We start from the raw sequence: 15,422 nt of genomic DNA on the forward strand, positions 1-15,422 counted from the left end.
TGTAAAATCTTTCTGTGAAACGAGTTGGCGGCCATTTTGTATTTTTTTTAATTTTTCGAAAGTTTGATCAAGTTTTTGAGGCAGTTGGCAACATTTTGGAAAGTTGACATGTGAGGATCGATTGTGTGACTTGGTTGGCAATATCGAAATATTCAAACGGTGTTGCCACATTTGGGGAGATTTTCGAGATTTTCCCCAAAAACTCCTCCTGTAAAATTTTGTATGAAAATTTTTTTTTTCACTGATGGTTTCGTATAGAGAACAAAAAAAAAATCGAGGGAGTATTTGGAAAGAGCTGATAATTGAGGATGTCGGAGACGGGTGAAGGCCCCGCTTAAGGTATTGAAGATAGATAGGGGTGCTCGAGCAAATGTCATTCATGACGTCATCCAATTGCCAAAAAGCTGATAAAAAATTCAAATTGGCGAAGAAAAGATGGCCGCCATACAAATTTCGCCGGTGTCCAGCTCGGAGGGTATAAAAGATGGAGGTGTGGTTTCTTTACAAGAGATGATCAGGGTCCGAAGGTCTACTCGATGAATAGAAAAAAAATTCAAAATGGCGGAATTTATTTTTACATACATTTTGTATGGCGAATATTGAATGTCTCATTCTCCTAGAAGGAGACGGATAACGATACAATAATGTACGGGAGATATGTTTTGGTGCGCGATATGAGTAGGGAAAAATTATGACATTTCAGAAAAACAAGATGGCGGCCTATATGATTTTTGCAACTCTTTTGTTTTCCAACCGATTTCGTTCAAACTCGCAATCTTTAAAGAATGTAGTAAACGATTAATAGAAAAAGTGGAAAATTTTGGAAAAACAAGATGGCCGCCGTACAAATTTCGTCGGTGTCTATCTCGGAGAATATAAAAGATGGAAGAGTGGTTTCTTGGCAAAAGATGATTAGGGTCCGAAGGTCTACTCGGTGGAACAAACTCTGCATGCTCGTGGACCACTTTAATGGTCCGCGCACCCACGCACCCTACTTAATAACCTCAACTACCCCGTTTTTACAAAAAATGATATGGATGTCGTTTTCAGAGTTTTCCAGGTTGCTGATTTTGATAACGACATTTATTTTGAAATCCAAGATGGTGGACATGCATTTTTTAAGAAAAAAATCGATATGGGTGTCGTTTTATTGTGTTTTCGCGGTTAATTTTGTATCTTAATAAATACTATCGTTTTAATACTTGTCAACCCAACCACGTCACGCGAGCTGCTTCAGCAGCTCGCGCACCGAGCAAAACACTAGTATATATACTATACTATACATATATAGCTCGATTACCACTCACTCACTCACTCATTGACATAATTGTTCTCCTAGAAGGAGACGGAAAATGATATAATGATGTAGGGGAGATGTGTTCGGATTCGGGAACCCTCTGGGGAAAAATTATGATATTTCGGAAAAACAAGATGGCGGCCGATGTGATTTTTGCAGCTCCTTTGTTTTTTAAGGGACTCCGTTCAAACTCGCAATTGTCAAAGAATGTAGTAAACGGTTAAGAGAAAATGTGAAAAAAAATGGAAAAACAAGATGGCAGCCGAGCCGTAGCGTTTTAAAATTTTTGATTTTTCGACCCCGAACCGCGGGGTTTCGATCCGATACGGGGTGATCGAGGATAATTATTTTTTTTTGGTTTCGCCCACGATTATCCTGTATTTTGACAGAACGGGAGTGGTTTTTAAAAATTCAAGATGGCGACTGCCATGGCGGCCGTTTTGTTCGAGGTACGAAAAAACGCAATTTCAAAAGTTAAATATCTCAAAGTTGACAACATCGGAGCGATTCGGCTTCTATCAAGCGATTGTACGTATAGGCTCGAGGTATAGATTGGAGGAAAAAAATTACACCATTTTTAGGGAAATTTCAAGATTTTCGGGAAATTGTAAAAAATCGAAATACGGACTTTTCGCAAAATCCGAGTATGAGCGATTATGTGTTTTGCTTGTACAAATGACATTTGGGTATTTTTGTCGCCGGAGACTGGCAACACTAGAATTTATCAAAGAAAAAGTGATTTTCAACGTGGTCTTTTTCACGGTATCCCCTTTCGCGTGGGTGCGAGCGAGAGGAAAGATTGAAACGTCATCGGGAGCGGTATATCCTGTAGTTAATAGGAAAATTATGAAACCGTGTAAAATCTTTCAGTGAAACGAGTTGGCGTCCATTTTGCATTTTTTTTTTTAATTTTTCGAAATTTTGATCACGTTTTTGAGGCAGTTGGCAACATTTTGGAAAGCCAATATGTATGAATCGATTGTGTATCTCGGCTGGCAGTATGGAGATATGCAATCGGGGTTGCCACTTTTGGGGAGATTTTCGAGATTTTCAACTAAGAAACTCCTGTAAAATTTTGTATGAAAAATTTTTTTTTCACTGATGGTGTCGTATAGAAAACAAAAAGTTAGTAAGCCAAAATTATGGAAAGAGCTGATGATTGAGGGTTTCGGAGACGGGTGGAGGGCCCGCTTAAGGTATTGAAGATAGGTGGGGGGTGCTCGAGCAAATGTCATTCATGACGTCATCCAATTGCCAAAAAGCTGAAAAAAAATTCAAAATGGCGAAGAAATGATGGCCGCCATACAAATTTCACCGGTGTCCAGCTCGGAGGGTATAAAAGATGGAAGTGTGGTTTCTAGGCAAAAGAGGATCAAGATTCGAAGGTCTACTCGATGAATAGAAAAAAAAATCAAAATGGCGGAATTTATTTTTTCATACATTTTGTATGACGAATATTGTATGCCTCATTCTCCTAGAAAGAGACAAGAAACGATACAATGATGTTCGGAAGATATGTTTGGGTGCGGGATGGGAGTCGGGAAAAATTATGACATTTCAGAAAAACAAGATGGCGGCCGACGTGATTTTTGCAACTCTTTTGTTTTCCAACCGATTTCGTTGAAACTCGCAATCTTTGAAGAATGTAGTAAACGATTAATAGAAAAAGTGGAAAATTTTGAAAAAACAAGATGGCCGCCGTACAAATTTCGTCGGTGTCTATCTCGGAGGCTATAAAAGATGGAAGAGTGGTTTCTTGGCAAAAGATGATCAGGGTCCGAAGGTCTACTCGGTGGAACAAACTCTGCATGCTCGCGGACCACTTTAGTGGTCCGCGCACCCACGCACCCTACTTTATTAACCTCAACTACCCCGTTTTTACAAAAAAATGAATGGATGTCGTTTTCAGAGTTTTCCAGGGTGATGGTTTTGATAACGACATTCATTTTCAAATCCAAGATGGCAAACATGCACTTCTTAAGAAAAAAATGTTATGGATGTCGTTTTGTGGGTTTAAATAAATTTGGTTAAATATAATAAAGTAAACATAACCACGTCACGCGAGCTGCTTTAGCAGCTCGCGCACCGAGCAAAACACTAGTTATACTATATATAGCTCGATTACCACTCACTCACTGACTCATTGACATAATTGTTCTCCTAGAAAGAGAAGGAAAATGATATAGTGATATAAAGGAGATGTGTTCGGATTTGGGAACCCTCTGGGGAAAAATTATGACATTTCAGAAAAACAAGATGGCGGCCGATGTGATTTTTGCAGCTCCGTTGTTTTTCAACCGATTTTGTTGAATTTTGCAAACTTTGAAGAAAGTAGTAAATGAATAACAGAAAATGTGGAAAAAATTGGAAAAACAAGATGGCGGCCGAGCCGTAGCGTTTTCAATATTTTCATTTTTCGACCCCGAACCGCGGCGCCACAGATCCGAAACGGGGTAATCGAGAATAATTATTTTTTTTGATTTCGCCCACGACTATCCTGTATTTTAACAGAACGGGAGTGGTTTTTAAAAATTCAAGATGGCGGCTGTCGTGGCGGCCGTTTTGTTCGAGGTACGAAAAAACGCAATTTTAAAAGTTAAATATCTCAAAGTTGGCAACATCGGAGTGATTCGGCTTCTATGAAGCGATTGTACGTGTAGGCTCGGGGTATAGATCGGTGGGAAAAAATTACCCCATTTTAGGGAAATTTCAAGATTTTCGGGAAATTGTAAAAAATCGAAATACGGACTTTTCGCAAAATACGAGTATGAGCGATTATGTGTTTTGCTCGTACAAATGACATTTGGGTATTTTTGTTGCCGGAGACTGGCAACACTGGAATTTATCAAAGTAAAAGTGATTTTCGACACGGTCTTTTTCACGGTATCCCCTTTCGCGTGGGTGCGAGCGAGAGGAAAGATTGAAACGTCATCGGAAGCGGTATATCCTGTAGTTAATAGGAAAATTATGAAACCGTGTAAAATCTTTCTGTGAAACGAGTTGGCGGCCATTTTATATTTTTCTTTACTTTTCGAAATTTTGATCACGTTTTTGAGGCAGTTGGCAACATTTTGGAAAGTCAGAATGTATGAATCGATTGTGTATCTCGGCTGGCAGTATGAAGATATGCAACCGGTGTTGCCACTTTTGGGGAGATTTTCGAGATTTTCAACTAAGAAACTCCTGTAAAATTTTGTATGAAAAATTTTTTTTTCACTGATGGTGTCGTATAGAAAACAAAAACTTAGTAAGCCAAAATTATGGAGAGAGCTGATGATTGAGGATATCGGAGACGGGTGAAGGGCCCGCTTAAGGTATTGAGGATAGGTGGGGGGTGCTCGAGCAAATGTCATTCATGACATCATCCAATTGCCAAAAAGCTGAAAAAAATTTCAAAATGGCGAAGAAAAGATGGCCGCCATACAAATTTCGCCGGTGTCCAGCTCGGAGGGTATAAAAGATGGAAGTGTGGTTTCTGGGAAGAAGATGATCAGGATCTGAAGGTCTACTCGATAATTAGAAAAAAAAATCAAAATGGCGGATTTTTTTTTTCCCATAGAAAATGTATGGCGAATATTGAATGTCTCATTCTCCTAGAAAGAGCCGGAAAACGATACAATAATGTAGGGGAGATGTGTTCGGGTGGGGGAGGCGAGTAGGGAAAAATTATGACATTTCAGAAAAACAAGATGGCGACCGACGTGATTTTTGCAACTCTATTGTTTTCCAACCGATTTCGCTGAAACTCGCAATCTTTGAAGAATGTAGTAAACGATTAATAGAAAAAGTGGAAAATTTTGAAAAAACAAGATGGCCGCCGTACAAATTTCGTCGGTGTCTATCTCGGAGGCTATAAAAGATGGAAGAGTGGTTTCTTGGCAAAAGATGATCAGGGTCCGAAGGTCTACTCGGTGGAACAAACTCTGCATGCTCGCGGACCACTTTAGTGGTCCGCGCACCCACGCACCCTACTAAATTATTATCCTAATTTACAAAAAATAATATGGATATCGTTTTCAGGGTTTTTCTGGGTGCTGATTTTGATAACGACATTTATTTTCAAATCCAAGATGGCGGACTTACATTTTCTACAAAAAATAGAAATGCCTGTCATTTTATGGGGTTTTTCGGGGTGAATTATGTATCTTAATAAATCAATTTGGTTTTATATAATAAAGTTTACCTTACCACGTCACGTGAGCTGCTTTAGCAGCTCGCGCACCGAGCAAAAGCTAGTTATTATACTATATATAGCTCGATTACCACTCACTGACTCACTGACTCATTGACATAATTGTTCTCCTAGAAAGAGATGGAAAATGATATAATAATGTAGGGGAGATGTGGTCGGATTCGGGAACCCTCTGGGGAAAAATTATGACATTTCAGAAAAACAAGATGGCGGCCGATGTGATTTTTGCAGCTCCTTTGTTTTTTAAGAGATTCCGTTCAAACTCGCAACTATTAAAGAATGTAGTAAACCATTAACAGAAAATGTAGAAAAAATTAGAAAAACAAGATGGCGGCCGAGCCGTAGCGTTTTGAAAATTTTGATTTTTCGACCCCGAACCGCGGTGCCACAGATCCGAGACGGGGTAATCGAGGATAATTATTTTTTTTGTATTCGCCCACGATTATCCTGTATTTTGACAGAACGGGAGTGGTTTTTCAAAATTCAAGATGGCGGCTGTCATGGCGGCCGTTTTGTTCGAGGTACGAAAAAACGCAATTTTAAAAGTTAAATATCTCAAAGTTGGCAACATTGGAGCGATTCGGTTTCTATGAAGCGATTGTACGTATAGACTCGATGTATAGATTGGTGGGGTAAAATTACCCCATTTTTCGGGAAATTTCAAGATTTTTGCGAAAATGTAAAAAATCGAAATACGGACTTTTCGCAAAATCCGAGTATGAGCGATTAAGTGTTTTGCTCGTACAAATGACATTTGGGTATTTTAATCGCCGGAGACTGGCAACACTGGAATTTATCAAAGTAAAAGTGATTTTCGACACGGTCTTTTTCACGGTATCCCCTTTCGCGTGGGTGCAAGCGAGAGGAAAGATTGAAGCGTCATCGGGAGCGGTACATCCTGTAGTTAATAGGAAAATTATGAAACCGTGTAAAATCTTTCTGTGAAACGAGTTGCCGGCCATTTTGTATTTTTTTTAATTTTTCGAAATTTTGATCACGTTTTTGAGGCAGTTGGCAACATTTTGGAAAGTCGACATGTATGAATCGATTGTGTGACTCAACCAGCAGTATCGAAATATGTGAACAGTGTTGCCACATTTGGGGAGATTTTCGAGATTCTCCCCAAAAACTCCTCCTGTAAAATTTTGTATGAAAAATTTTTTTTTCACTGATGGTTTCGTATAGAAAACAAAAAAAAAATCGAGGAAAAATTTGGAAATAGCTGATGATGAAGGATGTCGGAGACGGGTGAAGGGTCCGCTCAAGGTATTGAAGATAGGTGGGGGGTGCTCGACCAAATGTCATTCATGACGTCATCCAATTGCCAAAAAGCTGAAAAAAAATTCAAAATGGCGAAGAAAAGATGGCCGCCATACAAATTTCGCCGGTGTCCAGCTCGGAGGGTATAAAAGATGGAAGTGTGGTTTCCTGGCAAGAGATGATCAGGGTCCGAAGGTCTACTCGATGAATAGAAAAAAAATTCAAAATGGCGGATTTTTTTTCCCCATAGAAAATGTATGGCGAATATTGAATGTCACATTCTCCTAGAAAGAGACAGAAAACGATACATTGATGTATGGGAGATATGTTTAAATGCGTGATATGAGTAGGGGAAAATTATGACATTTCAGAAAAACAAGATGGCGGCCTATATGATTTTTGCAACTCTTTTGTTTTCCAACCGATTTCGTTGAAACTCGCAATCTTTGAAGAATGTAGTAAACGATTAATAGAAAAAGTGGAAAATTTTGAAAAAACAAGATGGCCGCCGTACAAATTTCGTCGGTGTATATCTCGGAGGATATAAAAGATGGAAGAGTGGTTTCTTGGCAAAAGATGATCAGGGTCCGAAGGTCTACTCGGTGAAACAAACACTGCATGCTCGCGGACCACTTTAGTGGTCCGCGCACCCACGCACCCTACTAAATTATTATCCTAATTTACAAAAAATAATATGGATATCGTTTTCAGGGTTTCCAGGGTGCTGATTTTGATAATGACATTTATTTTCAAATCCAAGATGGCGGACTTACATTTTCTACAAAAAATAGAAATGCCTGTCATTTTATGGGGTTTTTCGGGGTGAATTATCTTAATAAATCAATTTGGTTTTATATAATAAAGTTAACCTTACCACGTCACGTGAGCTGCTTTAGCAGCTCGCGCACCGAGCAAAAACTAGTATATCCTGTAGTTAATAGGAAAATTATGAAACCGTGTAAAATCTTTCTGTGAAACGAGTTGGCGGCCATTTTGTATTTTTTTTAATTTTTCGAAATTTTGATCACGTTTTTGAGGCAGTTGGCAACATTTTGGAAAGTCGACATGTGTCAATCGATTGTGTGACTCAACCAGCAGTATCGAAATATGTAAACAGTGTTGCCACATTTGGGGAGATTTTCGAGATTTTCCCCAAAAACTCCTCCTGTAAAATTTTGTATGAAATTTTTTTTTTTCACTGATGGTTTCGTATAGAAAACAAAAAAAAAATCGAGGAATAATTTGGAAATAGCTGATGATCGAGGATGTCGGAGACGGGTGAAGGGTCCGCTCAAGGTATTGAAGATAGATGGGGGGTGCTCGACCAAATGTCATTCATGACATCATCCAATTGCCAAAAAGCTGAAAAAAAATTCAAAATGGCGAAGAAAAGATGGCCGCCATACAAATTTCGCCGGCGTCCAGCTCGGAGGGTATAAAAGATGGAGGTGCGGTTTCATGGCAAAAGAGGATCAGGATCCAAAGGTCTACTCGATGAATAGAAAAAAAATTCAAAATGGCGGAATTTATTTTCCCATACATTTTGTATGGCGAATATTGAATGTCTCATTCTCCTAGAAAGAGACGGAAAACGATACGATAATGTAGGGGAGATGTGTTCGGGTGGGGGAGGCAAGTAGGGAAAAATTATGACATTTCAGAAAAACAAGATGGCGGCCGACGTGATTTTTGCAACTCTTTTGTTTTCCAACCGATTTCGTTGAAACTCGCAATCTTTGAAGAATGTAGTAAACGATTAATAGGAAAAGTGGAAAATTTTGGAAAAACAAAATGGCCGCCGTACAAATTTCGTCGGTGTCTATCTCGGAGGCTATAAAAGATGGAAGAATGGTTTCTTGGCAAAAGATGATCAGGGTCCGAAGGTCTACTCGGTGGAACAAACTCTGCATGCTCGCGGACCACTTTAGTGGTCCGCGCACCCACGCACCCTACTTTATTAACCTCAACTACCCCATTTTTACAAAAAATGATATGGATGTCGTTTTCGGAGTTTTCCAGGGCGCTGATTTTGATAATGACATTTATTTTGAAATCCAAGATGGCGGACATGCACTTTTTAAGGAAAAAATTGATATGGGTGTCGTTTTGTGGTGAATTGTGTATCTTAATAAATTAATTTGGTTAAATATAATAAAGTTAACATAACCACGTCACGCGAGCTGCTTTAGCAGCTCGCGCACCGAGCAAAACACTAGTTATTATACTATATATAGCTCGATTACCACTCACTGACTCACTGACTCATTGACATAATTGTTCTCCTAGAAGGAGACGGAAAATGATATAATGATGTGGGGGAGTTGTGATTGGATTCGGGAACCCTCTGGGGAAAAATTATGACATTTGAGAAAAACAAGATGGCGGCCGACGTGATTTTTGCAGCTCCGTTGTTTTACAACCGATTTTGTTGAGTTTTGCAAACTTTGAAGAAAGTAGTAAATGATTAATAAAAAAAGTAGAAAAAATTGGAAAAACAAGATGGCGGCCGAGCCGTAGCGTCTTCAAAATTTTGATTTTTCGACCCCGAACCGCGGTGCCACAGATCCGAAACGGGGTAATCGAGGATAATTATTTTTTCTGGTTTCGCCCACGATTATCCTGTATTTTGACAGAACGAGAGTGGTTTTTAAAAATTCAAGATGGCGACTGTCATGGCGGCCGTTTTGTTCGAGGTACGAAAAAACGCAATTTTAAAAGTTAAATATCTCAATGTTAGCAACATCGGAGCGATTCGGTTTCTATCAAGCCGTTGTACGTACACGCTCGAGGTATAGATTGGAGGAAAAAAATTACCCCATTTTTCGGGAAATTTCGAGATTTTCGGGAAATTGTAAAAAATCGAAATACGCACTTTTAGCAAAATTCGAGTATGAGTGATTACGTGTTTTGCTCGTACAAATGACATTTGGGTATTTTTGTCACCGGAGACTGGCAACACTGGAATTTATCAAAGTAAAAGTGATTTTTGACACGGTCTTTTTCACGGTATCCCCTTTCGCGTGGGTGCGAGCGAGAGGAAAGATTGAAACGTCATCAGGACCGGTATATCCTGTAGTTAATAGGAAAAATATGAAACCGTGTAAAATCTTTCTGTGAAACGAGCTGGCGGCCATTTTGTATTTTTTTTAATTTTTCGAAATTTCGATCACGTTTTTGAGGCAGTTGGCAACATTTTGGAAAGTCAATATGTATGAATCGATTGTGTATCTCGGCTGGCAGTATGGAGATATGCAACCGGTGTTGCCACTTTTGGGGAGATTTTCGAGATTTTTAACTAAGAAACTCCTGTAAAATTTTGTATGAAAAATTTTTTTTTCACTGATGGTGTCGTATAGAAAACAAAAACTTAGTAAGCCAAAATTATGGAGAGAGCTGATGATTGAGGATATCGGAGACGGGTGAAGGGCCCGCTTAAGGTATTGAAGATAGGTGGGGGGTGCTCGAGCAAATGTCATTCATGACGTCATCCAATTGCCAAAAAGCTGAAAAAAATTTCAAAATGGCGAAAAAAAGATGGCCGCCATACAAATTTCGCCGGCGTCCAGCTCGGAGGGTATAAAAGATGGAGGTGCGGTTTCTTGGCAAAAGAGGATTAGGATTCAAAGGTTTACTCGATAAATAGAAAAAAAATTCAAAATGGCGGAATTTATTTTCCCATACATTTTGTATGGCGAATATTGAATGTCTCATTCTCCTAGAAAGAGACGGAAAACGATACGATAATGTAGGGGAGATATGTTTTGAAGCGCGATATGAGTAGGGAAAAATTATGACATTTCAGAAAAACAAGATGGCGGCCTATATGATTTTTGCAACTCTTTTGTTTTCCAACCGATTTCGTTGAAACTCGCAATCTTTGAAGAATGTAGTAAACGATTAATAGAAAAAGTGGAAAATTTTGGAAAAACAAGATGGCCGCCGTACAAATTTCGTCGGTGTCTATCTCGGAGGCTATAAAAGATGGAAGAGTGGTTTCTTGGCAAAAGATGATCAGAGTCCGAAGGTCTACTCGGTGAAACAAACTCTGCATGCTCGCGGACCACTTTAGTGGTCCGCGCACCCACGCACCCTACTAAATTATTATCCTAATTTACAAAAAATAATATGGATATCGTTTTCAGGGTTTTCCAGGGTGCTGATTTTGATAAAGACATTTATTTTGAAATCCAAGATGGCGGACATGCCTTTTTTAAGAAAAAAATCGATATGGGTGTCGTTTTATTGTGTTTTCGCGGTTAATTTTGTATCTTTAATAAATAAATTTGGTTAAATATAATAAAGTTAACCTTATCACGTCACGCGAGCTGCTTTAGCAGCTCGCGCACCGAGCAAAACACTAGTTATACTATATATAGCTCGATTACCACTCACTGACTGACTCATTGACATAATTGTTCTCCTAGAAAGAGACGGAAAATGATATAATGATGTAGGGGAGATGTGTTTGGATTCGGGAACTCTCTGGGGAAAAATTATGACATTTCAGAAAAACAAGATGGCGGCCGAGGTGATTTTTGCAGCTCCGTTGTTTTCCAACCGATTTCGTTGAATTTTGCAATCTTTGAAGAAAATAGTAAACGATTAATGGGAAATGTCGAAAAAATTGAAAAAACAAGATGGCGGCCGAACCGTAGCGTTTTCAAAATTTTGATTTTTCGACCCCGAACCGCGGCGCCACAGATCCCAAACGGGGTAGTCAAGGATAATTATTTTTTTCTTGTTTCGCTCACAATGATCCTGAATTTTGACAGAACGGGAGTGGTTTTTAAAAATTCAAAATGGCGACTGTCATGGCGGCCGTTTTGTTCGAGGTACGAAAAAATGCAATTTTAAAAGTTAAATATCTCAAAGTTGGCAACATCGGAGCGATTCGGGTTCTATGAAGCGATTGTACGTATAGACTCGAGGTATAGATCGGTGGGAAAAAAATTACCCACTTTTCAGGGAAATTTCAAGATTTTCGGGAAATTGTAAAAAATCGAAATACGCACTTTTAGCAAAATCCGAGTATGAGTGATTACGTATTTTGCTCGTACAAATGACATTTGTGTATTTTTGTCACCGGAGACTGGCAACACTGGAATTTATCAAAGTAAAAGTGATTTTCGACACGGTCTTTTTCACGGTATCCCCTTTCGTGTGGGTGCGAGTGAGAGGAAAGATTGAAACGTCATCGGGCGCGGTATATCCTGTAGTTAATAGGAAAATTATGAAACCGTGTAAAATCTTCCTGTGAAACGAGTTGACGGCCATTTTGTATTTTTTTTTATTTTTCGAAATTTTGACCACGTTTTTGAGGCAGTTGGCAACATTTTGGAAAGTCGAGATGTATCAATCGATTGTGTGACTCAACCAGCAGTATCGAATTATGTAAACAGTGCTGCCACATTTGGGGAGATATTCGAGATTTTCCCCAAAAACTCCTCCTGTAAAATTTTGTATGAAATTTTTTTTTTTCACTGATGGTTTCGTATAGAAAACAAAAAAAAAATCGAGGAAAAATTTGGAAATAGCTGATGATCGAGGATGTCGGAGACGGGTGAAGGGTCCACTCAAGGTATTGAAGATAGGTGGGGGGTGCTCGACCAAATGTCATTCATGACATCATCCAATTGCCAAAAAGCTGAAAAAAAATTCAAAATGGCGAAGAAAAGATGGCCGCCATACAAATTTCGCCGGCGTCCAGCTCGGAGGGTATAAAAGATGGAGGTGCGGTTTCTTGGCAAAAGAGGATCAGGATCCAAAGGTCTAATTGATGAATAGAAAAAAAATTCAAAATGGCGGAATTTATTTTCCCATACGTTTTGTATGGCGAATATTGAATGTCTCATTCTCCTAGAAAGAGACGGAAAACGATACGATAATGTAGGGGAGATGTGTTCGGGTGGGCGAGGCGAGTAGGGAAAAATTATGACATTTCAGAAAAACAAGATGGCGGCCTATATGATTTTTGTGACTCTTTTGTTTTCCAACCGATTTCATTGAAACTCGCAATCTTTGAAGAACGTAGTAAACGATTAATAGAAAAAGTGGAAAATTTTGGAAAAACAAGATGGCCGCCGTACAAATTTCGTCGTTGTCTATCTCGGAGGCTATAAAAGATGGAAGAGTGGTTTCTTCGCAAAAGATGATCAGGGTCCGGAGGTCTACTCAATGTAACAAACTCTGCATGCTCGCGGACCACTTTAGTGGTCCGCGCACCCACGCACCCTACTTTATTAACCTCAACTACCCGGTTTTTATAAAAAATGATATGGATGTCGTTTTCAGAGTTTCCCAGGGTGCTGATTTTGATAACGACATTTATTTTGAAATCCAAGATGGCGGTCATGCATTTTTTAAGAAAAAAATCGATATGGGTGTCGTTTTATGGTGTTTTTGGGGTGAATTTTGAATCTTAATAAATAAATTTGGTTTAGTATAATAAAGTTAACCCAACCACGTCACGCGAGCTGCTTTAGCAGCTCGCGCACCGAGCAAAACACTAGTCTGTATATATTGCTAAGGAATCGGACCAGTTGTTTTGAAGTATTTCATTAAATTTTGCATTTGCCTCACTTGTGTCTTTATGAAGACCTAGACTGGCAATCGAGGGGTTATATGTTAACCCTGCAAATGAGGAGGAGAACAAGGGGAGTTTGGGAGAAGAGTAGAGTGGATGTGGCAGTTGAGTATATTTGACAAAACTTTTTAAAAGGCATGGACGGGTATGGTTTGGCCTTAAGACGGAGGAAAGCTTATGAAGCTTGTCCAATAAAGGATGGGAAGAGAATTGTAATACTTTACAGATAAAGCGATCACTGAGATATTGAGCCCGTAGAAGTCTAGGAGGGTCAACACATTCAACTTGCAATACATTGGTGGGAGAAGATTTCATGGCCCCAAGAATGAGCCTTAGGCATTTATATTGAATTTTATTTAATTTTTCTGAAGCCGACTTATTTATAGGGTCTAAAATAAATAATCCATAGTCCATATGACTACGGATTATGGCGTTATATAATAACTTTTGGGTGTAAGGGTGGGCACCCCACCATACCCCTGACAAGGCTCGCAGGATATTAATATTGCTTTCACATTTACGGGTAACATAGTCGGAGTGAGCTACACCGTTCAGCCTGGAGTCTAGAACCACGCCAAGAAATTTGGTTTTGCATGCAAGAGAAATGTGTTGATCCTCAAAGATAATATTGGGTATTGGAATTTGTCTTTTTCTTGTGAAGATGACTGCCTTGCACTTATCGATTGACAGTGTAAGCCCATGATCTGACAACCACTGGCCTAGATAATACAAAGCAGAGTTCAAACAGGTAGAAATTTCGTCCATGGAGTTGGAGCTGGCGTACAAAGCTATGTCATCTGCATATTGCAGGATGTTACAAAAACTTTCAACAGACATTTCAAGATCATAGATGTAAATATTGTAGAGCAGTGGGCTCAGAACAGAACCTTGAGGGAGACCTTTCCAGACCATTCTGGGGGGAAGATTTAGGGATTTAGTTCTCACCAGAATGGTTCTAGATGAGAGAAGATTGCATATTATTTGAGTTAATCTCGGTGGGATGCTCAGCTGTTGCAGTTTCTGCCTGAGTACCGGGAGAAGAACGTTATCATATGCTGCTGCAATATCTAGGAATACACCCACAAGGTACTCTCCTTTAGCTAGGGCTATTCGAATGTCTGTTGAAAGAACTCCAAGGCTGTCCATTGTACCAAGGCCCTTTCTAAAGCCAAATTGAGACTTGGCAATTTGAATTGGCTTGACTTGGCCTCTGCTTTCCATTATCCATTCCAAGCGGTTTTTAATCAAGTGCTCCATAATTTTGGCCAAAGTTGAAGATAGGGCAATCGGGCGGTAAGCATTTGGGTCAGAAGGATCTTTACCAGGTTTCCTAATGGGGATTATTACTTGCGTTTTCCAAGGTCCCGGGATGATTCCTGATTCTAGAAACCTGTTTATCATGTTAAGAAAGCAGTGTTTCGCTTTATTGTTAAGTTTTACAATAAAGGAATATGGGATACCATCTTCCCCTGGAGTTGAGTCTTTAAGGTCCGAGAGAACACACTGCAACTCCAAGAAACTGAATGGGGCATCCATAGTGTCTGAGGAAGTAAGTGTAGTTAGATGAGGACAGGAATATTCGCATGGAACAAATGGTGGAGCAAGTTTGTCAGCAAAAGCATCTAACCAAACAGATGCGTTATTGGAAGTTGGGTCACTAGAGGAGACAGATTGCCGGTATCTTTTCATTCTATCCCATACCAAGGTAGATGGGGATCGGGGATCCAGAGACTCGCAGAAAGTAATCCAACCTCGCTTTTTCTTTTTTGATACCGATCTCTTGAATTTGGCATCGGTGCGCTGGTATTCCAAAAAGTTTTCACGGGACATTAACATCGTGTAGGAAATTTCTGCATCTTTACGTTTTTTTATTAGGTTGGTGCATTCCTCATCCCACCAGGGAGGAGATGCCATAAAATCACGTTTAGTAGTTTTGAGTGGTATATGGAGGTCGGCTGAATCTTTCAAAATTTTGACAAAGTTATCGTAGTAAAGAACTGTACTGTCTTCATCTGATAAGTTATCAATAAGAAGGTCAACTGATTCCGCAAAAGCAGACCAGTTGGCCTTGTTAAGTTTGTGTTTAAGAA

This window comes from Maniola jurtina, chromosome W (assembly GCF_905333055.1).
Source record: "Maniola jurtina chromosome W, ilManJurt1.1, whole genome shotgun sequence".
Taxonomy (NCBI): Eukaryota; Metazoa; Arthropoda; class Insecta; order Lepidoptera; family Nymphalidae; genus Maniola; species Maniola jurtina.